We start from the raw sequence: 27185 nt of genomic DNA on the forward strand, positions 1-27185 counted from the left end.
AATGACATTAATAGTGAATATCAGGAAATGTGATCAACTTAAGCATTCTCACTTAAATGCTAGTCAATTCCTTTTTGGATTTCTTAAGCTGTGCTTTGAATGGACTTTACTCAGAGAGAGTCAAGAAAGGCACCCAGGGACCAGAGCTTCTATTCTGATTTCTCTGCTATCTGAAAGCATATATCTCAAACACAATGGCATTGTGACCAAAGCTGAAGGACCCGAAACACAACTACATGGCTAGTGGTTGCTTTAATAATCTACTAAGTAGCTAATAATACTTTAGCCAATTAGGCACCTTTATTCCACACTACCTTGAATAGTATTGCCAGACCACAGTCAAAAGAAGGATGCAAACGGTGAACAGTGCCCCAAGGACCTGTGAGAGGCTCCAGGACAAAAGCAGAAGGTCTTGTAAGCTGCGCCTTGGAACTCAGGTGCATTTTGTCCCCTGCACTGTTCTTGGACATGATTTTTGTGCCTTCTGTGTTAAACATTTACATTCAATTTATAAGACATGTTTATTCTTTTTAGATGTCAGAATATAGCTATAGAACTCAGTCTAGTCAGTGTGCCCTGAATCTGGATATGGCCTTCTGCCTTGCTTTCGTACTTTCTCAGATATAATCTATAGTACATGCCTGACAGTTGTGTTTAAATTGGTTTGCCCCGAGAAAGTTCTGGGAAAGGACTGCTCTGTTGATATTTATTAGGTGCTTACTGACACTTATTGACATGTTATTCTGATCGTGTTTTTCTGAACTCAAACAACCTTCCTTGGGTCATGGCTTTCTTTGTTTGATTTGTGTATAAAAATACACTAAAACTGAAGTAAGAATGTCTATAGCAATAGACTTTTGTCCACCCCATTCTCCCAGGTTCTCAGCTTTCAGGTTCAGCAGACAAGATCTACACTGGTAGGCTGAAAAGTCGACAAGTCTGAATATAAAATAACCCAAAAATTCAATAAGAAAAGGATGTCCTTTGCACCCTCTGACATTGTGCTATTAATCAACACAAATCACCATCATCCGTGGGAAAGAAGGCTGTACACAAGGCTAACTGAAGAAGTGGAATGAATATAAGACCCGCTGTAAGCAGATGAGTTTTGCTTCCATTAAATACACACTCTCCATACATAATACACATTAGGACTAGATAGAAGCAAAACAATGTTAAAATAATAAATATTTTATATATACAAATAGGACTATTTTTTGTTCCTTTGTGTTGCGATACTGTCTATATTATATTTTTTTTGTTCCTTCGTGTTGCAATACTGTCTACATTACTTGTATACGTGGGAAAAAGAAACACTAACCAAAGAGACAGGTGCTTGCAGCTGTCCCTCGCCCTTGGAGTTGCGCACTTAGATACTGCAAGTCCTGTACATAGTTGAAGGAAGGGTTCACAGTGAAGATAGCCACAGATGCCCACAAAGCATCTTCTCCTAATTTAGCCAAACTTTGCTCTGCTCCTTTTATAGAATAATCTTTTTGTGCACTGTGAAGATGTGTCTTTGCCAAGGCACCTTCTGATTGGCTTAATAAAGAGCTGAGTGGCCAATAGCTAGGCAGGAAAAGGTTAGGCGGGACTTCAGAGCAGAGAGAGAAGAAGAGGAGGTGAAACTAGTTGCTAGAGGGACAAAGGAGAGGAAACGGGAGATGAAAGACAGGTTAAAAAAACCATGAGACAAAATATAGGTTACTATAAATGGATTAATTTAAGTTATAAGAACTAGTGGAACAAACCTAAGCTGTTGGGCAAGCTTTCATAATTAATAATAAGTCTCTGTGTTGATTTTGTGAGCTGGCAACCCAAAGAAAAACATGTCTACAGCTCCTTCCTTACTTAATGGCAACAAAAACTCACTAAGAAAGTCATAATTCCAAAAAGAAAAAGATACACACACACACACACACACACACACACACAAAGCTCCAACAAAAGAACCAAACTAGGCAAAATAAATAAATATGCATTTGTTGAACTTGATTACATTTTCTGTGAGATTTTTCCCAGAGCACATGGTCCCTGAGAGGCACCCTTCTGGCTGGCTGCGTCTGCACAGAAGATTGCCAGCCTCCTCATTATTTTCTGATATGTTTCTCAAAACAAACAGAACAGTAAGGAGGAAGCCAGCAGCCACTAATGTCCTTCCAGCCTAACAAATTATCTAAGAGAAACAGGACAGATGAAAATCTGCTCAGCGTTTTGTATCTTTTCTGCAAGAATGGGGCTACTGGAGCTGCTGTTTCTACAGTGCAAGGCTTGGGTGACCAAGGGAGTGGCGGCTGGCCGTTCAATGGTCAGGTCCCTCAGCAGCAGCCTGAGGACGATGCTCTCTACAGTCCTTTCTCATTTCTATCACAGTGAGATGCAGGTCACTGCCACTGCGTGAAGTTGTGCCCAGCTCTATTGTTTTCCCCACAGGCGGGCACCATGGTGGGGGTCTCCTTTTTCCATTTCAAAGTTGCTGGGTAAGTAATGGAAGTCATTACTATTTTGGTTTGCTCCATTTCAAAAGGGAGAACTGTCTCTTCCAAGACAATTCCTTTGTTTGGCATTTTGGAATGCTACACTCCCAGGGAGAGGCTACTGTGGTGGCTTGTCCTTAGAATGATGGTGCTGGGTCACAGGAGAATGCAAGTCATCTTGTGGGGGGCAGGAGCAGACTGATAGTCATTACCCAACCAGTCTAGCTCCTACACAAACTTCAGAACCTTTTTTTTCCTTTTGAGACAGAATTTCTTTGTAGCTTTGAAGGCTGTCCTCGAACTAGGTCTTGGAGACCAGGCTGACCTCGAACTCACAGAGATCCGCCTGCCTCTGCCTTCCAATTGCTGGAATTAAAGGCATGCACCATCACCGCCCGGCCTCAGAACCGTTTTTATGTTGTTCACATAGTGGAAGTAAACCCTACATTTTTAATATTTTAGAATCTGCACCAGCGCAATACTCCGAACACTTTCTTCACGTTGTGGGACCAGGAACCCTGGCTTAGTATTCATAATCAGCTTGGAAAATAGTTTATTTGGAAAGAATTCCAAGATGTGAACTGTTAGAACCAAGCTGGGAAGTAGAAGCCATCTCTCCCACAGCCAAACAAATAAAAGGTTCTTAGCCGGGAATGCCTGTCAGTTAACCTGTAACCTCTGATTAGCTGATATTGAGAACTGCCTATGATCTGCTCGGTGGTTGATTAGTCCTGACTGATGGTCATGTTCTTTTCCCCATTTCACATTGTTATCGTTATTACACAAATGTTAGAAAGCCAGATGAGTAAAAAGAAAAAAAATAATGTACTTTTTCATGTCAACTCTTAGGCTGTGTCAAGATGAGACTGAGTGTCTCCTTGTTAGCCACAGGCTGTGAGAAACACGTCGATATGGAAGATGAACACAAATGTCATACTTTCTGTGACAAGCACATGGCCACAGAAATAACTGCTGACGCTCTGGGTGAAGAGTAGAAGGGTTGTGTCCTCTGAGTTAGTGATCAGAATAACAAACGAGGGTTCCCCATGGAGCAAACTGTCTTGGCCCACTACAGAGTGCTCCTGCTGTTGTGATGGGGGTCATTCTTGTTGTAGACCAAGGAGGAGAGGAGAGGAAGTACAAGTTTGTTTGGGATGCATTGTGGATCCCAATCTGAGTACTCCTACTGATTATTAGAAAGAGAGAGAAGACTTTCCCAACAGATACCACTATGTTTGTCAGCTGGAGCCCAGTGAGCTAGCAGGATCTAAAAACTTTTCAATTGCTCTACAGATGATGTTAGATACTCTTAAACAAAGAGAGTAAGAAGACTGGGATTCAGTGCCTTGATAGTCAACGTGTCCTGCAACACCAACATTGCTTTGGTGGAGGGAGGCTGCTAGTTAGTTCCCAGCCACTTAGCCCCGAAGTAATCACACAGAAACTGTATTAATTAAAACACTGCTTGGCCCATTAGTAATACACTAAGAAGAACCAAGAAACAGGTTGCAGGCAAGGTATGCTAAACTGATAGACTCTTGACAAACAGAAAGAAGGAAGGCAAAGAAAACTCCAGGAACAAATTATGAAGAGATTCAGGCTGCCTCACTGAGAGTATTTACTTCTAATTCTGAATCCAGTCAAAATAGGTCTTTAAGAAGAACAAATAATCAGACTTTGAAAAAATAAATACCACTGTTGCTATTTTTAATCTGGCCTTATCAACTTTTTCTATTTTGCATATCTCTATAGCTTTTCCCTTGTTAAAGAAATTATATCATTCTGTAAATCCTACTGAGTAGATAAACAATACATATACCTGATATACTATGAAAATACAGATACATCTTTTTTCAATGTTAATACATATTTGAATATTTCTTCTTTGTTTCTTAAAGACAGTTCTGATTACATAGGTCAGATTTTCCTTAAACGTATGATTCTCTTGCCTTCCAGTCTTTTTGTCCTGGGTGCTGGGATCACCAGTGTGTTCTACTATTCTTGATTTTGCATTTTCTTTTTAACAATTAATCTAGCATTCCACAAGGCAATGGTATACTTTGCTTATCTCAATGAAAGGCACAGGAATTATTAAATATTTACATATTTGTTTTATGAAAGTGACTTCCCATATTGTACAGAAGATGAACTAACATCACAGAATGTGTGAGGTTCAAAGAACTCTTCCAACTAAAATCATTTGTATACTTATGATGGTGAAGACAACATCTCAACTATTACAAATGCCTGTGCCTTGATTGATTCGATAGGGTTTTTAAGCTTGTCACAAACCACAGAGATGATAAAGTATAAAATGTACTTCTTGACTTTGCCAAAAGTGGGTGAGTGGGTGCTGTTTTCAAAATATGGAAGATACGCAAAGGGAAATACTCAGAGAAGAGACTTTTCCATCGGACTAGGCCATGCTCAAGTCTGCTTGTGTTGCTCTCAGAGACAGGAAGTGGAAAGCATTCAGAAGACCAAAAAATGTGGCCAATGGCCCCAGCACAAACTGGACGCTGGTCATTCCTATCTTTCCAATGTTATGGTGGACTAGTCACTGCCACTTGTGGGTCATTGGGTAAGATGTGCTGATGTAGTTACGACAGTTAGTCCCTCCCTGGGAAAGTTCTCCAGGCTCAAGTTTTCATTTCTCTCATCTCTGATGCTTCCAATCCACCCAGGCCATCCAGGCTCACTTTGAACTTCCCTCCCATGAAACACACACACACACACACACACACACACACAGAGAGAGAGAGAGAGAGAGAGAGAAAAAACAAAAAAAACAAGGATTCCCAATTGCATTCTTCAGGATGGTAGACCAGACATGGAATTACCGACAGCGAGTTTCAGATACTTTATTTTGAAGACATACCCAACTTTAACAAGGGCAGCCAATATTTTCCTGAATACATCTTTCATTTTCCAGGCTGCTAACAACAGAAACAGTGAATTTCCACTGTAAACAGAAGCAGATCCATGAAGCTGAGTATCCCAGCAAGGCAAATCCAATTACGCAAACGCTACAGAATACCTTTGAAAAACCAGCTCAATAAAAGTCTAGGGCCTCCATTTCAATCATTGTAACAGGATTTTGTGGCTCGCAGCATTAGGGTGGATGAATCATTCCATTTCTTTGTTTCTTCAAAACAAATTAAACTTGGATCTTGGTTCCCACTCAGTAAGCCCAAGACAATATCCAATATTCATCCTCATTCCCCTAGTCCTGGTTAGATCACATACTATGCAGAGATTTGTTTTTAATATGGCATAAAGCACTGATAAAAGTGCCTAGAGAATGACCCTCATAAATGTCTTTCTACTGGCCAGAGTGTGGGTCACTGTACTTACTGCTCAACCTTAAAAGGCATCCCTGCAGCTAGCTTCTCGGTCTGTAGGTCCCACAGTACATGAAGAGCCCAAGGGATTGAGTTTGGCCCTTCTGTGTTGCCTAGATACTTCCACCGTGAGGATGAAAAGGCCTTTTTCTGCCTGAGGAAAAATGAACTGATCTTACAAATGTGGGGGAGGGTTTCTTGTTTCCTGTCCCCTCTTCAAGGAATCTTGAACAAGATACAGAGAAAGATTCAATGTATCAAAGTGACTAAGGTGAAGACCAGCACTATCAATGCAAAAATAGAGCTCTCCCCTCACAGGGAGTAGGGCTATTTATTATGAGTGATCATGGCTGGAAACAGGGATTTAACTTACCCTAGATTACATGTCCCCACAAGGCAACAGTTTCATAGTAATACAACAAAGAAAATCATAAATCAAGATCCTTTTTAAATATATCTGTGGGTCCATCAGGCAGACAGGCTATAACAAAGAGAAGCCTCTGCTGTAGGCCTCAGATGCTACTAGAAGACATTCTTAGCTTTAGGGTTGGTGGAAGACAGGGCTGTGGTCACAGTTTACCAAATTGTCACAAGAATGCTAAGTCATACCCGGAGGTGAGCTACTTAGGAGCCTGTGATTACTCAAGACAATTTGGCTCTGGACCTGAACCATTCCAACTCTCCACAATCTTTGGAAATCTTACCAGTTGCATTGGGGAGCATGGGTGCAGCATTTTTTTCTGGGCATGTCAATTAACAATCCACTGGCTTCGACATCAGTGGATCATCCACTAAAAGAGAATCAACCCAGAGAGCCTGGGATGCTACCCTTTTATCTGTTCTGCTCCCTCCATTTGTGTTGTCCTTTCTCCACCTCCTTACTGATCGATAGCAAATGCATCGCCACAGCTCCTCTGGCCCCACATAGTTCACTCAACAACAGTGTAAGCTAGAAGCCGTTGACTCCTCTGTGAGATTGCTCAAGGTCTTCTGGTTGATCTCATAGTTACCTGCTCCCATGTAATGTCTGCCTTGTTGACAAAGAATGGATCAGAGCCCTCTAGGACGGTGGTAAACTTCAAAGTCTCTATGTAAATGTCCTCTATTTTATATATAACATATGCGTAGAGTCCCATATAGCTCATTAGTTCTGTTTTGATTTGCTTTGCTTTTGTTTTGTCAGACAGAGTCCTTTTGAAGCCTAAACTGGCATGGAACTCACTATGTAGAACAGGTTGGCCTCAAACTAACCATGAGAATCTTCTTACATCATCACCTTGAGGGTTAGGATTACAGACATGAACCATGGTGCCAGGCTCTACCGATATACTTTAAATTTCATCTAGATGACTTGAAATACCTAACAATGCAAATTCAGGACAATTGTTGTTATACTGTAGTGTATCGGCGAATCAATCCCACACCAGTTATGTTTTAAGGGGTTATTTATTTTGGGGGGTAAAACTTACATACACCATAAACCGTCAGGAAGGGAGCCTAGTCGCTGGAGCAGGAGCCGGGAGCAGGAGCCAGGACCAAGCACCGGAACCAAGAGCCGGAACCAAGAGGGCCTGATCCGGATCTGCTTCTCTTTTTAAAAGAGAAATATACCACGCCCCAGTGGGCTGGTATTTCAGCAGCTATTGACTGATGGAGCAGAAGTCGCTCCCCGCTGCACTGTGGGCTCGTATTTCAGCGACTATTGGTTGAGGCAGCGGAAGTTACTCCCACAACAGTAGTGTTTAGGGAAAGTATCTGCAGGTGTTAATCCCACGGAGCGAGAATAAGACTATTACTACAATTTAAAGCCAAATTTGAAGGAAGTTTTAAGTAAATACTGACTAGGTGAATGGGCTCTGGCCAGGTTTGGCTCTGGTTCCCACAGAAAAATGGTCCCAAATCAAGTTTTACAGTGGTTTAAGTATTTCCGATCGGGTTCAAATAGGAAGTATACATCATGACATGGTTCCTGCTCTGAATCTCCCACCCACCTGTGATCAAGCACATCCACTGTAGTTGGGTCAGAGAAACTTATTTAGGGGAGTGAAAACCTGTGGCTCGTTATGTCCCATAAACAAGAGCCTCTGGCATTTCAGGAGTTATCTGTCCTTGGGCAAGGGGCTTGCAGATCAGAGGCATTTTTGTTTCATGGATCTCTAAGGCATAGTAATTAAAACTTAAAATGTAACTTTGCATCTCTCACACATGCCCAGTGTGGTAAGGATCTCATTCTTGTCTCATCTCAGCACCCTTGAGCCTTGTGACCTCTGTTGAAGAACTCGGGTGAGACACACAGAATACAGTATGGAAAGTTGTTAGAGTTTAGTAAAGTGGGGCTTAGAAGGGTGAGAGGAGCTAATAACCACAGGGGCTGTTGCAGAGGAAAGCACTGTCATTGGATGAGAGGAGACAATAGCCAGAAGGAAACATTGTTCCAGTACTCATTTTTAGGTAGAAAATTTTTCTTTCTTCCCTTCTTCTTTCTTTTCTTTTTCTTTTTCTTTTTCTTTCTTTTCTCTTTCTTTCTTTCTTTCTTTCTTTCTCTCTTCCTCTCTTCCCTTCCTTCCTTCTTTTTTTCCTTCTTTCTTTTTTGGAGGGGATGGGTTGTGAGCCTAGCGTTTAATAGATGAGCCATCTCTCCAGCTCAAGTAGACAACTTCTTAAAGTTTCTACAATAGACAACTTTCTAAATGGTAGGGAAGGCACTCCTATCTAGGTAATTAAAAGAGCCTTTGGATCAATGCTTAAGAGAGGGGACAATGTCTTTGTTCAGCTAGATACTAACTTTGAGATTTGGGAGCAGTTTAAAATGTCATGTTTCTACCCAAAGCTAGGGACATGAATCAGGTCTCATTCTTCTGAGCAGTTATCAAAGTCCTGGTTTTTCAGTTCCTAGTTTAAAAAACTGCTGATTATGGAGGCCCCATCTTCAATAACCTTCAAGTCTGCTGTTTAGCATTGGTATGGACTACTTTTTTTTTCTAAATGGTTTTGATCCCTGGCTGGTTGGGTCAGCCAACCAAGCAGGGACTAGAGGCAGAAGTCTTGAAAAAAGCAACAGAATTCCACTGACATTTTTCACCAACTGAGTATGGTGATTGAGTGAGTTCTGATTCCAAGAAGAAAAGACAGGTGGCATCTCTGAAATATCCGTGGTTATTTCCTCTTCTCCTCTGGAAATGTGCCACGTGAGCCTCCTACTCCATAGATACATGGAGACTGCGCTGCCTTCCGTCCCCTCCTATTGATGCTATTACTGGGTCATCTCTCCCCCAACTGATTGTGAAGACAGTCCAAACATTATTCGTCTACTCATCGGCCCTTCTGCTAACTCTTAGGCTATTATTCTAACTCTTGGGAGAAAAATAATAATTTATCAATTGGCTCCTTACAAATTTTAATGACCCTCTGAACAATTGAATTAAATACAAATTTCTAGACTCCTGTTTAAATCTTATCCATTGTGTGTACATAAACACACAAGGCTCTCTTTAACTTTTAGCACCTTTTGGATTCAGCAAGAAAAATTCTTTTTAATTTTGAGGGCAATTTGTTTAATTGATAGAGATATAAAAATTGTGTATATATAAAACTTTGCTAATCTCAAAATGCTTAGATTAAGGATCTAAGCAAAAGTAAAAGGAATATAAAACTTCATAGCTTCTATGCAACAAAGTCTTTCAGATCACACTTTTTTAGACAATACTTAGGGGAAAAGTTAAATGGTACTCTGAGAGTCAAAGTGACATTTTAAGTTTTAATTACTATGCCTAAGAAATCCATGAAACAAAAATGCCTCGGACCTGCAAGCCCCTTGCCCCAGGATAGATAGTTCCTGAAATGCCAGAGGTAGTTGTTTATGAAAGACAATGGGCCACAGGTTTTCTCTCCCCTAAATAAGTTTGTTTGACCCAGCTGCACCAGATGTGCTTAATCACATGTGGGCGGGAGGTTCAGGAGCAGAAAATACGCTTGCCCCTGATAGGATGTAAGCAGAAAATATCAGGATGTATACTTACCCCTGTTTGGACCTGATGGGAAATACTTAAACTACAGAAAACCATGAGACAGAACCATTTTCTGGAAACTAAGAGATGGACCTGGTCAGAGCCCATCTACCTGGTCAGTATTTAATTAAAGCTTGCTTCAAATTTGGCTTTAAATTGTGGTAGTTTTATTCTAGACTGGAGAGATTAAAAATTCCTATCTCAATGAAATGAAGGTTAACTCAGAAATACACTTATATGAACTTGCATAGCGCTGATGGCCCCAACCTTGTACAAGCCTTGTGCATTTAACTAGTTGCAATAAGTTCACAAATGCAAGGGCTATATAATATCCAGAAGACATCACTTGCTGCATATCTCCTCATCCTCGGTTCTTCCATCCTTCCTGCCCCTCTTCTGAGATGCTGCCTGAGCCTTGGAGGAGGTGTCATAGCTGTCCCCATTGGGGCTGAGGGAGTGTCAGAGTGTTCGAGTACTCTACTAGTCCTTAGTAGAGTACTAAGTCTTAGAATTTTTCTTTTAACTACCACCTGCTGCAGTAAGAAGCATCTCCAATGAAGGCTGGATGCAGCGCTAATTTACAGGAATAAATATGAATCTCTAGAAGGCAGTTTGAAGCCATGATGGTTTAGCACAACAATCATAATAAGCATCCCCCATCCAAGTTCATGTGATCGCCCCAGCCAAGGACTCTTGTTGATATTTACCGAACAAGGCATAAATTCCCTCCTGTGATTAGAGCCTCAAATCCAATCTGAAAGTGGTTAGTGACTCCCATAACATTCTCACCATTATTACACCAGAAGCCCTCTTACCTAGTACGCCGTATGGACTTAAAAGCAATTCATGCTTTGAGGGGAAGAGGTGTCACTTACTTCAGTGTTAGTGACATTGACATGTTGCTCTTGTCTCACTGAACAACTTCCCACCCATGCGCACACAGTAACTCTAATCAAACTCAGTGGGCCACACACAGAAAGAAAGCATCAGAGTCACAAGGGGACTCATTGAAATGAAGAATGCTAATGGGAGAGAGAGTGGGATATTCAGGAGGGGAATCAGGGTGGAAATGACTAAAATCCATTATATAAATGCATGAAACTGTCAAACAATAAAAATGGAAATACAAAAAAAGACTTCTAAAGAGACTTTTCATAGTAAAAACTGTTCATAATGGTCAAAAGCTTAGAAATGTCTTATACATATGTGTATATACAGTGTATACCAAGACACTCTCTAGTGTAATGTGAGCATTAACTACCTGCATAAGAATTTCCACTGCCTCTGGAGAATTGTGCAAAAATAATGATGCATCAGATAGGGCTGTTGGCCCCAAGTAGCCTTAGTCACTAACACAAAGGAAACATTGGCATGATCAATCAGAGGGAGAATTAATTCACCACAGTTCCCAAGCTTTTAATCATCTGCATCTCAAATTCTATTTATCCATTTTAAATGATCTCCCTGATCCGTCGTCATCTCCACTGCGCTGCCAGGAACCAGGAAGATGAACCGCACTGCACTCTACAGCCACGCTCCGCTGACGCGGTGGAGGGATGGAACGCCAGACAAAGCCCGCTCAGAGCCCACAACCTCAGACTTCAGTTTTCTCAGAAGGATTCTCATCTTCAAATTAGAAAATATAAGCAAAAGATTCTTTAGATCATGGCAAATTGCCAAGTCAGTGATTTCAGACTCTAAATTTGCACTTGTTTGGGTTTCTCTGCTGTTTGGTATTTTCTTCACATTTTTCTCTGGCTCTCTGTCCTGCTTTCCAGATGGACTTGCCTACAGTGGCTGTGCTCAGAGATTCTTTCAGAGTGACAGCCCATTTAAACTGTACCCACCATGAATGGAAAGCAAAGGGGCAGCCCCTTGCTATTTGCTGTGGAGGGCCGGACCACATTCTCCATTGCTTCTAGGAACAAAGGTAGAGATTGACCTCTGTGACCCCAAGGTGTGGCGGCACACGCCTTTAGCCCTGATGCCTGGGAGGCAGAGACAAGCAGATCTCTGTGAGTTCAAGGTGATGTAGCACACGCCTTTAATCCCAGCGCACGTGCTTGGTAACTCTACCGCTGCGTCCCTGCCTACTCCCGAGGCATCACCTGGGACTGGGAACAATGGACCTATCCAAGAGTGACACGTCCAAAGCAGGGTCTGTTTCCTATATAAGGGATGGGTTCCATCTTATCTGGGTCTCCGCCATGTTGGCTGATGCCCGCTCTCCCAAGGGGCATTAAAGCTTTACTGCAGAAGAATCCTATGTGTACCGCGTGGTTCTTGCTGGCAAGACGGTAGCGCGGGACATCTGGTGCTGAAACCCGGGAAAAAAGAAGAACTTTACACCACCGGAGACCCCTTGGACACAAGGAGGATTCAGAACTGTAGGCATGCGTGCTCAGAGAGGTACGTTCTAAAGTCCAGAGAGCATATCAGAAACTGAGCAGCAGTGGGAGGTTGTGCGCGCACCCAGATAAGTTAAAAAGGACCCTCCGGTAAAGAATGGGGGAGACAGAAAGTTAAAAAGGACCCTCCGGTAAAGAATGGGGGAGACAGAAAAGAAAATAAGTTAAAAAGGACCTCCCGGTGATTTTGGGAGAGTGGAGATGGGGGAGAAGGCTGATTTGCAGGGTCGAAGGCTTTGTGTTGTGTTGTTCGTGTTGTTTTTTGTGTACTGGACAGGAGAGGGATATTTGAATTTGGGAGCTGCTAAAAAAGGTAGTTTAGATTTAAGGCATGGGCTTGAGAGTATGATGTTGTGGAGGAGAGGTTCTGTTTTCGCCTCCACGGAGGATGGGAGCCTAAGTACGTGCTTGAGATCCACATGGTTTGAATCACCGAGACCTCCTGAAATGTTGTAGTGTATACCTCTAAGAATGCAACGGCCCAATAACAGCAGGAAGCAGCCAGAGAGACTAAACGACGCCCAAATTCCCTAAAAGTTTAAATGAGGTCCTTTCAAGCCTGCTTCTCTGAGTTCAGCTTTGCTCCGTGCACCGGTTTGTGCTCGGAGTGGGTGCAGCTGGGGCTGGAGGGCGGCTGGAGCGGAGCTTTGCTCTGTGGCTATGGTGGGAGGCATATTGCGCAGGCTCAGTTGGTGCCTGGCCTGGAGGGTATCACAGCAGTACCGAGAATGAGAACGGTGCCACAAGCTGCCAGGTCAGAAGGCTTGCAATGTACCTAAAACTGTGCTGGTCTCTGAGGGTAAAATGGCTCTGGTTTCTTTTGGCTATGCTAAACGATGCTGACTTCAGGCAGGGCTGGTCGTATTTATCATAATAAAAGCGCAATTAAGGTTTAAATGCAGTAAACAGGCAGTACCGTATTACATCTACATAGTGCGACTTAAGTTTTTAAGAACTGCTTAGCATTTTAAGAACTCAAGTCCTCCTAAAAGATTGCTGTGTATACGCTTGGCTTGTCTGGTGTTTCAGGATCCGCAGGAAGGTGGATGCAAAGGGCCCTTGGATTTGGGGGTGATTGGGTCGTTGGCTGGATCTGTGAGAGTTTACAGCCGCTTTTGCTGTGGCACAGGTGTTGAGAGTTTGCTAGTAGGAAAGCGGCCCTGGTCGCCACCTCTCCCATTGGCCCCTTGAGCCGCAGGCTCTGGCGCGGACCTTGAGTTATTGCCGGCCTATGCAGCCTTGGTCTGGGTGTCGGCTCCCGCCACACTCCGCCACCAACACAGCCTCAGACCTCAGAGAACGAGGCTAGCCCCGCGGGGAAGGCAGGGGCGCCTGGGGGTGGAGCCGCCACTTCTTGGCTTGGGACACAGGGAGCTGCGCAGCGAGCAGGCCCAGGGCCGCACACAGCCCTTGGATTGGGCTCTGGAACCCAAGGCCACCATACCGGCAAGGAATACGGGAGCCAATAAATCTTAAATCTAATATCAACAAACAGGGCCTGGGTTTTTCCTAGGCGCCACTGGGGCAACACGGCCCATACCGTAAAAAACAGAGATCCCCATATGGGTTCCCCAATGGCCACGTCATCTTAGGACTCCAGGCTGGAAACAGGAAAACGGTTTTCTCATATTTTTGAAACAATAATCTCATCTGTGCCAGATTTAAAATGGTTTAATTCTAAGGCCTACTATAATGACACAGACAAACAAGATTGCTCTTTAAAACAGAGACCTATAGGTCTCTAAGTTCAAGACCAGCCTACTTCCAGTACTGACTGTGCTAAATTTTTACACTGAGTTTTTTAATACTCTTAAATGTTATTTTGGGAGAAGAGTTTGTTTATGTTTTTTTTCTAGAAATGCTACTATTCATGCTGTGGATTCATCTGTCCAGAGGCCTGAGGACAAAGCCTCTGCTATGGAGCTGTCTGACCTGATTGCTGCGGAGCTGACAGATTCCTGAGGGATGGTCCAGCTCCTGCCCTTGGTCTGTCAGTTATTGCTATGTTGTTGTTGTACATTGCAATGTTGTTGTTGCTGTGCCATTGCTATGCTGCTAGATTTCCCCTTGTTTTGTCAGTTATTGCTTGCTATCAGTTTCCCTTATCCTGTCAGTTATTTCTGCTAAACACTATGGGTATCTTCAAGATAGGTTACAAAATGCCATGGTTATTTAAATTAAAAATTGGATAAATATCTATTTAAACAAAAAGGGGGGAATAATAAAGGAACTGCCCCCGATGCCAAGAATGGCCATCGCCATGGCTCTGTTCATTATAAATTTTTAAAATTTGGATGATAATGGCCAAAATGCTACAACACGACATTGTTCGGATCCGCAGCGGCCCAAAGATTTGGTTAAGTGGAAAGATGTGCTTTCTAATGAATGGAAAGGCCCGGATCCCATCTTATTGAGATCCAGGGGAGCTGTTTGTGTCTTCCCACAGGATCAAGAAAGCCCATTCTGGCTGCCAGAGCGATTGACCCGAACAGTGAAGAGTGATCCACAACACACGGATTCGCCTGAGGACCTGGCTGCTGTTCCTCCTGCCATTTTGCAGATGGATGACAGAGCACCGATGGAGGACACTCTCAGCTTTCCCGAAGCTGTTACCAGTCAGCCATAGGATGGCGGTGCTTCCTTGACTTTTTACAACCAATATGACTCTGGGCCCCCTCCCCCTACCGTCCTAGAGATGATTTATAAGCTTGGCCATAGGATTACAGTCCTGGGTCGTGTCTTTCTTCCCCTACTTCAAAGAATGGGTGGGGGTGGAAATGTTTTGGAACAGTCCTATGCTATGGATTAGTGTTTCTCCTCTGGATGGTCTGCTGACTCAAATCCCAAAATCGTAGGGACAAAGTGGTTATTGCACAAGCGCTGGCTGCCCTGGAACAGGGGGCCTCTACTGATGTGTGGTTATTTATGTTAAAACAGTAAGGTTTAAGCCAACCAGCTCCTGCACCCCTAGGACTGTGGTCCATTGCACAGGGTGGAGTGCTTGGCTTAGCTAGCCCTGAAGGTTGTCGAGCTGAAGAGCATCGCACAGAGAATGGCCCTCTCTGAGAGATAAGTCGCTTTGCTTAAGGGTTTCCTGCCGTATATTCCCTTTCCCAGAAAATTGGCAGAGGGCAGGCTGGATAGGTTCCAGGTGTCATGAGCCTAGGGACAGATTCCGTGCAAGCCCATCGTAATGTTTTCATTTTGGGAAGTGCGACCTCTATCTTTACCTTCCTAGGGAGTTGCCTTTCTGCAAAGAAGTAAAAAAAGGGGGATATGTGGAGGGCCGGACCACATTCTCCATTGCTTCTAGGAACAAAGGTAGAGATTGACCTCTGTGACCCCAAGGTGTGGCGGCACACGCCTTTAGCCCTGATGCCTGGGAGGCAGAGACAAGCAGATCTCTGTGAGTTCAAGGTGATGTAGCACACGCCTTTAATCCCAGCGCACGTGCTTGGTAACTCTACCGCTGCATCCCTGCCTACTCCCGAGGCATCACCTGGGACTGGGAACAATGGACCTATCCAAGAGTGACACGTCCAAAGCAGGGTCTGTTTCCTATATAAGGGATGGGTTCCATCTTATCTGGGTCTCCGCCATGTTGGCTGATGCCCGCTCTCCCAAGGGGCATTAAAGCTTTACTGCAGAAGAATCCTATGTGTACCGCGTGGTTCTTGCTGGCAAGACGGTAGCGCGGGACAATTTGCCCTCCCATCAACATCTCTTGTCTCTTGCTTACAGTCTGTTTCGGCATTGTGTTATTGGCTGAAAAGACAGGGAGGTAGGCTGAGCACAGAATTCTAAAATTAATTAAATTTTTGTCTTTCTCTCTCATCAACAAGTTGAGACTCATCAATAATTTGTGTTCTCATGAGGAACATCTGGCATCTCACAGATGTTTCTTCTGTGAAATTATCAAAAAAAGAAAAGAGAAGAGAAGAAACAAATCTTTTCCCTGAAATGAGATGCAGGGGGAGCACGGGAATGCTGTCAGATAATCAATGAAGTGGGCCTCTCTAACCAAAGTCAATGGCAGCACAAAATATAATATGCTATTTCAGAAGAACTTTGTTAAAGCCTAGAAAAGAAGCAGTCTTCCCTGGCCACCTGCTTTCTGCTCTTCCTGCTCTCTGAGAGAAAATTGAATTCTGGGAGTGGAGGCAGAGATGACACTGACATCTGTCCCACCGCAGTTTCAGAAAACATCACCTATATGTGTTGGAGCTCTAGCATATTATCCTTTCCTCTGAGGTCTTCCTACTTCTTGAAAGAAAGTCACCAGCCTGGGAGGAAGCAGAACGGTTACAGCATAGATCTGCAATGTTGCCTAAGAGTATACATGCTGAAGGTGCGGTCCCCGTCTTGGTGGAACAGCTAAGACGTGGGGCTCAGTGGGAGGGCTTGTATCATCGACAGTGCACTCTTTTAGGAGCTATAGGGTTCTCATTCCTTTCCCCCGTCTATGAGTTGCTGTATTAGTTAGGGTTTTCACTACTGTGAAGAGGCTCAGTAACCACAACTCTTATAAAGGAAAGCATTTCACTGGGGACTGACGTACAACTCAGAGGTTTAGTTCAGTGTCACCATGGCAGGAAGCACGGTGGCACATAGGAAGGCATGGTGCTAGAAAGGCAGCTAAGCGTTCTACATCTGGATCAGCAGGCAGCAGGAAAAGAGTGAGATGCTGGGCCTGGCTCCAGCATCTGAGTTCTCAAAGTCCACTCCCAGTGACACACAAACCCGTACCTACTCCAACAAGGCCACACCTCTTAATAGTGCCACTCCTTGTGGGTCTATGGGGGCCATTTTCTTCCAAACCACTACAGTTGCTCTGCCGTGCATACTTATCATGACATGCTGCCTTGCCCAACAGAGACAAATGGTGATGTACTGATAGCTCTAAAATTGCACCAAAGTAAACCCTTTTCTCTTCATAAGCTGATCATGTTATGTGTTTGTTATAGTAGCGGAAAGCAGTACTGAGGAATGAGCTCCTGGGTACCCATACTGCATTGCAGGCACCAGCTTGGGGTCCATCTTTATTAATGACCCCAGGAGACAATCGCTTTTGTTGCTTTGATACCCACGTGGAAATGGGCTCTAGAGAGTCAAATCATGCCTGCGGTACCTTAGACAATAAGCGACAGACTAAGAATAGAATGTGTATTAAGCTTGTTTTCCCAAAGTGGGAACCTCTGAAGAAAGTGTTTGGGAAGAGGTAGCCTCATTTAGAGGGGGATTCCAACAAGGGGAGAGAAGGAGGCTTTTATGATTTTTTAAAAAATGCTGGCGGGTCCCCGACGGTAGTAGGGAGGCAGTGGGCTCTGGGAGCAGCCAGTCCCAGACAGAGACGACTGCTGGTCCCTGCAAGATCCCCGGAGCGATTGTTGGTCCCAGAGAGTTGAGCTGCTGGGCAGGTTGGTCCCGCCATAAGGGCTGTGAGCAGGCGGCGGGTAGAAGGAAGGCACATGGGCAGACACATTGTACAGGATAGAATTGGATATTTATTAATTAAAGGAGAGAGAGAGTGTGGGGGAAGAAGGAGAAGAGAAGAAGAGGAGGAAAGAGACAGAAAAGGGCCCAAGAGAGACACACCTGCACTAAGAAAGGACAGTGAGAATTCAAGATGGCAGGAGGAGGGCAGGGGTCGCCAGGAGTGGGCGTGGCTTGTCTCTTAAAGAGCCGAAAACCATAACAGAGGCAAGAGCGAAAGAGGGGAGAGATGGCATGGCACAGGTTTCAGGCATACAGATGACAGCTCCTGCAAGTTGGCATATGTCAACACTCTGAGATTTGCCTACTGACAAGCCTAGGTGGAACCAGGGTCATGGGGTAGGTCATCTGCCAGCTTGTTGTTTCCAGGTTCTGGACTGGCAGTCTCCTATGAGATCCCTCTGCCCTGGACAGGACATTGTGACCACTGGTCAGGATGTAGAGGAACCTGGAAAACGGTCTGGGGCAGAGGTGAGCACAATGGGCTGAAATGACCCTGGAAACTGTGTCAGAGGACAGCTTGTTTATTGAAATGATGGTCTAGCTTATATAGCTCCAGTCAAACCGGGTATGGGGTGGGTGAGGGAGGACAGCAGCGCAAGGGAATTACCTAATTTGCATGTGTGCACTAGATTAAGAGCAGGCAGACCTTAACAACACATCAATTCAAATTCCAAAGCTGAGGAGAGGCAGATGCTTTCCAGGCTGATCAGTTGGCAGACTGTCAGTCTCAAGATTTCTGAGGAGCCAGTTTTCTGGCCGAGAGGCAGAAACTTAACTGACTCTAAACCGGCCTTTGTTTCTATGGAGTTGAGTGAACCTAGACCCAATTTGGGTAAGGAGCAGTCCTACTCCTGCCGTACTCTGAGAAAAATCAAGGGATGTGGACAAAGCTCTACCGTTCCTCATCAGACCTGGAGTGCCACAGCCTCCTTGACACACGATCACATGCTAGGATCTCCCCACAACTTAGCTTGGTCACATTTCCATCCAAGACATATGTACCTGAGAGCTTGCTAGAAATGCAGCTTTTGGCCTCACCTGACTCAGAAGCTATGGCGGTGAAGCCCTGTGGTCTAGGTTTGAACTAGCCCTCCAAGGGACTCTGATGAACTTTGGAGGTGGAGAACTAACAAGAGTAATATCAGGCTCTCCCATAAAAAACAGAAAATATAAAACCCTGTAGGATATTCAAAAATATTTGTAATATTAAGGAAGTAGCAGGAAAACAAGGAGGGAAGGAGCTCATTGGAGTAATTAAAGAAAAGTCATCGGGCCGAAGCGAGAGCTTAGTGCTTAGGAGCCCTTGCTGCTCGTGCAGAGGATCCAAGTTCTGTTCCTAGCACCCACGCTAGGCAGTTTATAATCATCTGTAACTCCTGCTCCTGGAAGATCTGCGGCCTCTGGCCTTCACAAGTATCTACATGTCCCTGAACATGGACACATATGCGAACACATAATCTAAAAGATAAGCATAAATCTTTAGGACCATTGCACTCATGAACTTGCAACTGCTGAGGCTGCCTCTACAAGACCCGCACAAGTTAAGGTTCCAGCATGGAGAGGAGAGGGACTCACGACCTGGAACTGAGAGGCTGATGACAGTTGGTGGTTTCTAAGGAGGGAGCATTAGTTTTTGTTAAGGGTGTGGTCCTTCGTGGGTTGACCACACTCCAGTAGATAGCCCCCACACCCGTGAAGATTTGGGCAACATAAACTGGACTCAGTGGGTTATTTTAAAAAAAAAACAAAAAACAAAAAACTAAGAGGACATAAAGCTAGAAAAAGGTTGGAATGTATGGGGTGCCTCTGAGGGGAGTCAGAGAGATGAGTGGGGGTAAATATGATTAAAATATATTGTATATATAGATTCTCAGGGGGAAAAGCTACTGTCCTTTTTTAGAGAAAAGTACCTTGTTCTTTCACTGCCACTGAGACATCTGGACAGAACCAAGAAGAATCAGCAGGTTGAGGAAATGGTAACTAGTAAAGTGCTTGCCACACAAACAAGGGAGCGTGGATTCAATGCCTGCCATTGCATAAACGCTGGGCATTGCAGAGCATACCTGCAATTCTAGCACTGGAGAGGTAGCGACAGCATCGTCTCTGATGCGTGAACAGTTTGGCTGAATCAGCAAGCCCCAGATTCAATGAGATAGCCTGCCTCAAGAAATAAGGTAAAGAGATTAAGAAAGATTTCTGACATAGACTTCTGTCTCCCCAAGAAGTACACACACACACACACACGTTTGTGCATACACATATACATGTACATGCTCATATACACTCACAAGAAGGATTCATAAGTGAATATGGAAGTAAATTACTTTTTTATCTTCACTAAACTACTGAAGGAAACATCTTGTTCAGTTATGACTATAGGTTAATAAATCAGTAGTAGCTGTACCTATGACTTTGTGACCAATAAATAAGATCCAGTATGCGCTGGTCACTTCTGAGTGCTTGCCAAATCTTACACATACTGGACACTACTTCAGTCTTGTCATTTCATAGACTAATAAGCATGTTATAAGAAAGAGAGAGGAGAGGAAATGGAAGGGAGAGAAAAGAAGGGAAAGGAAGAAGGGAGGGGAGGAAGGGGAAGGAAAGAAGAAAGGAAGAGCATGAAAGAGCCAGGCTGTCTCTTTAAATTTAAAAGAATTAGAGTGGGGGAGGGGCTGTGATGTGGCTGCAACTTGAAGACAGAGGCCGAGAATCTTGAGTTCAAAGTCAGTCTAGGCAACATAGTGGTTGGGGGCAGAAGGGAGGAAGAGGAGGAGAAGAAGGATGAAGAGGAATGGAAACAGAGAGGAAAAAGAATCAGAGAAAGGACATGAGAGTAGGAGGAGGTGGAGAAGTCGAGACAAGAGTCAACTCAGAAGGAAAAGCTCACAGATAATCTACTCGTGTGGAAATGCTTATTGAACACAGATGCATTCACCGCCATCAGCAATTGTGTCCCCTGGCTGCTCTGCACCAGACAGGATGCTGAGCAACTGTAAGAACATGGTAAACCATGAACCTTTTCCCAAACTCACCTCAAGTTCATCTAATGTAGCAATTCTGAAGCCATCCTTCACATGCTAGCGGGGCCCTTGGACACGAAAGTACATCAACCAGTCTGGCTGTGAAACAATTCGAAGTACAGGAGGTCAATGATGACCTCGGGTGAGGTGTACCACATTCCATCCCAGAGCAGCGGGGACTAATGCTGCAGGGTTCCGGATGCGAGGTTCCTTTCAGACTGGGGAGAGGAGGACCTGCTTTCCCTGCCTGGGGAGCTCAAAGATGGAGTCAGTGAGGTGTCAAGTTTGGAAAAGTGGTAAAATATCATGATTAAAGCAAAGAGAGTGTGCAGGACATGGAAGAGCTCCCTCGGGAGAATATACAAGGTTCCAGGCAAGTTTGAGGTTCTGGGAACCACCCAGGTTGGTTTCCACTTTTTAAATGATGTATACATCCCCCGAAAGGGCGTATTAGTACAGAATTAGAAACCGCCAATGTTTCCAATCCACACATACACCAAATACTGGATGTTTCTGCAAGGAAAAAATACCACAGACTATCAAGTCCATCCCTCTTAAATTCTTTATTCTCTCCTGTCTTCACCCAGGGGATCTGATTTTGTGAGTGTGTGTGGAGGCTGAATGGTTTCAGAATGTCTGCATGACGGTCTATTTATATGCAAATGTAATTCTTCAGTCAGTGACCAGCCTGGGGCGCCCCCTAGAGGTTCATTGAAATGTGTTTATTAAAAATCCAACTGTTTCCAATTTGGGCTGCAGAGAAGAACCACCTGGGGAGCGGTTAAACCTACTGCAGTCAGACCACACGTGCGCAGATGGAGTTAATTGGTGTTTTGTGCTGGGCGGCACATAGTGATCGGCAGACAGAATGTAGCCCAGCCCAGCCCTTGCCTAGTATGCACACAGCCCTAGGTTCAGTCCCCAGCTACAGGGGTTCAAGTTGATTATCAGACTTCTCTTGGTATCGGGGGTATTATCTCTCAAGTTTATTTGTTCTTTCCAAATTGCTTTCACTGTCCTAAGGGCTTTGCATTCCCATATAATTTTACATACTTTAAAATTACATCAATTAGTCGGCTGGGGGGGGGGGGGTGTCCACACACATGTGCACCCATATGGAATTCAGAAGACAGCCTGCAGGAGGAGTCTAAGGTCGATTGGATAGACAGAAGACACGTTTACCCACTGAACCATACTGGCACCCCACATACCCACACAGGATCTAAAATCAGCTTAGTAACTTATTTTATTTAAAAAAAAAATGGGGTTTTGACTGTACACCAGTTTGGGGGAGAATAATCAAATTAACATTATTGATCCTCTGATTCACAATATAGGACCTGTCTTCTTTGACTTAGCGCCTCCATTTTTCTCAGCAACACTTTGCATTTCTCAACGTCCATACCTTGGAGGAACTAGACCCCTCCCACACACATGCTGAGAAAAATGTAAAAATTCACAGCTTGGGGAAGGCTGGGCAGTTTCTAAACAGTCAAGAACATATCTCTCGCTGGATTCAGCCATGTTCTCCTAGAGTGTCTTAGGGTTTCTGTTGCTGTGATGTAATCCAAAAGCAAGTTCAAGGGGAAAGAGTCTATTTGGTTTACTCTTCCATACCATAGCCCATCACTGAAGGAAGTCAAGGCAGGAACTCAAACAGGGCGGGAACCTGGAGGTGGGAGCTGATGCAGAGTCCATGGAGGGGTGCTGCTTACTGACTTGCTTTCCGTGGTTTGCTCAGCCTGCTTTCTTATAGAACCCAGGACCGCCAGCCTAGGGCTAGCCCTGCTTACAAGGGACTGGACCCTCCCCATCAATCACAAATTAAGAAAATGTCCCACAGGCTGGCTGAAGCCCAACCTTATGAAGGCATTTTTGCAATGAGGTTCTCTCCTCTCAAATGACTACAGCTTGAATCAAGTTGGCACAAATCCTGACATCACGTAGAAAAAGATAAGCCTGTTTGCCCTCAGCGCTCAGAAGCAGTGAGGTGAGTCCTGAAAACCTTTATTATCTTTCTGCCCCCTGTTATCACCCCCAAAACATCAGTCCTGTGGAAATTCTTGACTTGGGATCTGATTGTCAGGAAATCAAATTGAAGAGAAACTTCAATTCCAAATACAGAGGGAAATCTGATTTTTGCTGGGGGGAGTGGTGATGGCCTATAATCCCAGCATTCTGAGGCAGAGGCTGGATGGCTGTTAGCGCAATGTCAGTCTGGACTATATAATGATTTGGAGACCAGCCTGCACTGCATATAAATCCTATGGAGGTGGGACCAAGAGAAGGAAGAGCGGCAAAGAGCTAGTAGCTATTGTTAGGCTAAGAGTTTTTCTTACGTATTGTTTTCTTTTTTTCTTTTTCTTTCCTTGTGTCCCCCCTCCCTTTGTTATTTCCATGATAGCCCAATACTGCTGACTGGATACATTAGAAAGAGAAGAGGTTAAATTTAGCTCTGTCATAGAGGTAGCAAATGCGGTGGTCTTCTTGGTGATGGAGTCTTTAGGGTGGTGCAAGGGCCAGACAAAGGGAGTTTAAGTGTGTGTGTGTGTGTGTGTGTGTGTGTGTGTGTATACATACATATACATATATATGTCCTGGTCTTTCTTCTTGCCTTTAAAGCCACCAGCATTCAATCACAGCCATGCTACCAAGATCACTGTATCTGATCACAATCTCCTGCCGAAGACCACCCCCCCCACACACACACAGTCAGGCAAGGCTTCCACACTCAGAGGGAAGACTGATGGAGACTTGGATGCACTCAACACCCATACAAATCATAGCATCTTGACTGAAAATAACTTGGCATTCGCTATGCATAGGGGTTCTGTATTGTAGAACGGATAACAGAGCAGTGTTTCTTCTCAAGAAAGAAGCGATGAGGGGTTGAAGAAAGAAGCAACAAAAACAAAGGGAGAGTGGGGACTATAACAAGAAACATGGAAGGTAGCAGGGGCCAAGGGGGAACGGTATTGCCATGATTCCATGGCTGAATCCGTCGCTGTGGACCTCTGGGTATCCGGAAACCTCCATAATCACAGCACATCGCTCATCTGTGCTTGGGTGTGTCAACTTCTGGCAAAATTCAACGGTGTGGTTGGGTCTCAGGCATGCAGAGCTGAGAGCAGGAGGATGCCAGAGCAGATCTTGAAGATCGGCCACCTAAAACTCTGTGCTCATGTGAGTTTACTAGGATGCCTGGAAAGAGGGTGGGATGGGAGAGACTGTAACCCACGGGACTGGACGGGAGAGATTTGCAATGCATGGGCCACACTAGGGCGTTGCACTTCCCTCTAACATTCCGCAGGAACAATGTTGCGTTTTCCATCTGCCAGTGGGTGGGGAAGGAGTGTGAGTCACTTGGACCAAGGCTGGGGTGTTGAATCAGCATGAGGCACGGGGATTCCCTTCAGGAAAGCAAAGAAATGTAAGTCTGGAGGGAAAAGCAGCAAGCTTGAGTCAATACAGCAAAAGGGATTTATATGCAAAACAGAAAAAAAGAAAGGTCAGAAACCGAAGTGGTTCTGCTCCAGAAGGAGGTCTCTGCATGAGGATGGTGTTGCCTTTCACAGTGCACAGATACAGACAGACTCAAGAGGGAGAAGTTCCGTCGAACTGCACTGTCATTAATACCCAGAAGAGAAATACACCTGTTTCAGAGACTGCCAGGCTGGTTAGGAAGAGAACTCTCAGGGCTCAGCCTACAGTAATCAGTGATATTACAGCAGGGTAGGAAAAGGTCTTTGGAATAATGTGGTTTCTCAGAACACATTCCCTAAGGAGTAAACTCTGGCATCCATCCTACAGCTCTCTGTGAGGCTAGAGAATAGACATGTTCAACTGTAGAACATGGCTGCCATGCAGCAAAACATTGCTCTGAGATATAGTCTATGGGTTTGAGCAAGGAAATACTAGCTTCTGAGTGATGGGGTTGGGTATGGTTGTTGAGGCATCCCTGCCTACTCTCAGAGTAATTTTCAGGCCACTTAAAGCAATTTCCTTTTCACATAAAGAGCAACCAAAGGCAGGGAAGGGTCTCCTTTGGGGAAAGCCCATCTCATCGGCAGTTGATGTCCGTAAATCTCATTTCCACAGAAACTGAAGCCTCAAGTTTGTTTTATGTGATCTTGGCGCCATCTTCTGGTCAGATATGGATTTAAAATTATAAACTCAAATTCTCCCGCTTTTTGTTTCTGCACTCAAAAATTATTGAGAATTCCAATAATTTTGCATGGAGCACATATATCAGTAGTATTGTAAGTAGTAACTTGGGAAATGTTTGTATTATCTATATGTGAGAATAACAAAGTACTAAATGAATGTAAATAATTTAAAGAGTAGTAATATTATTCTCCAAATTATAAAATAAGTAAAAATGTATATTATGAAGCTTGAGAAAGTATATCTAGATTTTTCATATCTACTTTTACAATTCAATATGTCCCAGTTTGTTGCTGGGGATGTTTTTGATTTGATTGCTTTGCTTTCATGTGTTTGAAAGGTTTGCTTGCATTACAGTCATTCCTGGTAGCTGCGGAGGACAGAAATAGGCATCTGACCATGTAGAAGGAAGTTATAAATGGTTGTAAACCTCCATGAGGGTGCTGGGAACCAAACCCTCTTCTCTGTGAGAGCAACAAGCACCCTTAACTGCTGAGCCATCACTTCAACCTTTCAGTTGCTTTAATCCAAATACATGAAGAAAATCCAGGGTTTTTAAATAGCTGAGGATATTTTTTTTCATGTCTGAAAATTAGACAAGATAACTTTCTGGAATATGGGTGCACTGTGAATATGTAAACATATCAGTGAACAATCACTTCTCTGTTACATTCAAGTACATCGGTCTTCTTTAGACTTAGGATGGATTTTCATCAGTGTGGGATTTTGTGGCATTGTCTCTCCAAGGAGTTATGCTTTTTTTGTAGGGTGGGGAGAGGGGGTTGAGTAGCCCTCCCACATTTTAGCATATCGCCTTACATCATACACTAGAGAAAATCGCTCTGTTGTCACTTTTATAGCATGCCCTTTCATCCCCAGTCCCTGGTGTACGGACAGAGAGAGCACACGGTGCACAGGAGGCGGGCCTTGGCATCCCTCTTAGGATCCAGCCATCCTAAGGGCAGCCTGACTGACAGAACGCAAGCTGCACCCAAAGCTTCCACAGCAAACAAGCCCCAAAAGACTGACCTTTGACCTCCCAGACATAGATGGCTGCTGCTTCTAGGTGCACCTTGCGGAAGTTTGTTACAAAAGCCAGAGCTAAGGCGTGTCGAATTATCTCCTACATTTTCTCTAAAAGACAGATGATCTTCCTAGGTAACCTAGTGAAAGATTTCTAGTTAACCCATTTAACCTTAAGCCAATCCTGACAGCCGTCAGGGATCATGGGAGTGGGGTTGCGTTCACACTCAGCAAACCAGATGGCAATCAGGAACCCTCTCCTGGGAGTGCCTAGCATGGCACAGTAGGGACAGGCGTGAGTCATCCTCCAGCATCCCTCAGAAACCCTCTCCTTCTGGCCTACTTGACAGTGCTTCTTGTGAGCCAGTGCCCTAGCTATGGTTACTGTGAAGAAACACCATGACCAAAAGCAAACTAAGGAGGAAACGGGTTATTTGGCTTACAATTCTACATTGTAGCCCATCATTGAAGAAAGTCAGGACAGGGACTCAAACAGGCCAGGAACCTGGAGGCAGGAGCTGATGCAGAGGTCATGGAGGAGAGCTGTTTACTGGCTTGCTTTATATAGCTTGCTCAGCCTGCTTTCCTTTAGAACCCAGGACCACCAGCCCAGGGATGGCCCCACCTATAATAGACTGGGCCCTCCCTCATCAATCACTAATTAAGAAAATACTTTACAGCTGAGCTTATGGAGTCATTTTGCTAGTTTAGATTTCCTCCTCTCAGATGACTTTAACTTGTATAAGGTGACATAAAACTCTTCAGCACAGCCGGTGATTCTTAAGGTTACTCTTGCACTAAAAACATGGGTTAGAACATTTAAGCGTGAAATGTATTTTGATGTTGCACATCTAAGAGAGCTGATTCAGTATGTGCTGCAGAATAGAATATTTGTTTAACTGTATAAAGATGTGTTGCATTTGTTTAAATTATGTATAAGATGTGTTGCTGCCTTACCGTGTTTGCCTAAGGCACCTGATTGGTCTAATAAGAAGCTGGACAGTTAATAGCTAGGCAGAGGAGGGACAGGCGGGGTTGGCAGGCAGAGAGAAAAGGGGAGCCGGTCAGTCAGCTGGAGTTTAGCCAGCTGGGGTTGAGCCAGCCAAACATGGAGGGAAGAGGAAGACGGGATGGACAGTACATAGAAGAGATAAATGAGCCCTGGGAAACACAAAGTAATAAAATAGGGTGATTTAAGTTTAAAGACCTAGATCAAAACAAGCCTAAGCTAAGGCTAAGCATTCAT

At 44.2% G+C, this 27185-nt stretch overlaps 1 long non-coding RNA gene across 1 annotated transcript; it reads left to right on the forward strand.

The window, feature by feature from the left end:
• The first annotated feature begins 13656 nt into the window (after positions 1-13656).
• LOC148120610 (uncharacterized) lies at positions 13657-15885 on the forward strand. Its single transcript, XR_015739057.1, has 2 exons — positions 13657-14219; positions 14680-15885. It is a non-coding gene; the product is annotated as an uncharacterized LOC148120610 (long non-coding RNA).
• The last annotated feature ends 11300 nt before the right edge of the window (positions 15886-27185 follow it).

Source organism: Myodes glareolus, chromosome 10, assembly GCF_982192425.1.
Source record: "Myodes glareolus chromosome 10, mMyoGla1.1, whole genome shotgun sequence".
NCBI classification, from domain to species: Eukaryota; Metazoa; Chordata; class Mammalia; order Rodentia; family Cricetidae; genus Myodes; species Myodes glareolus.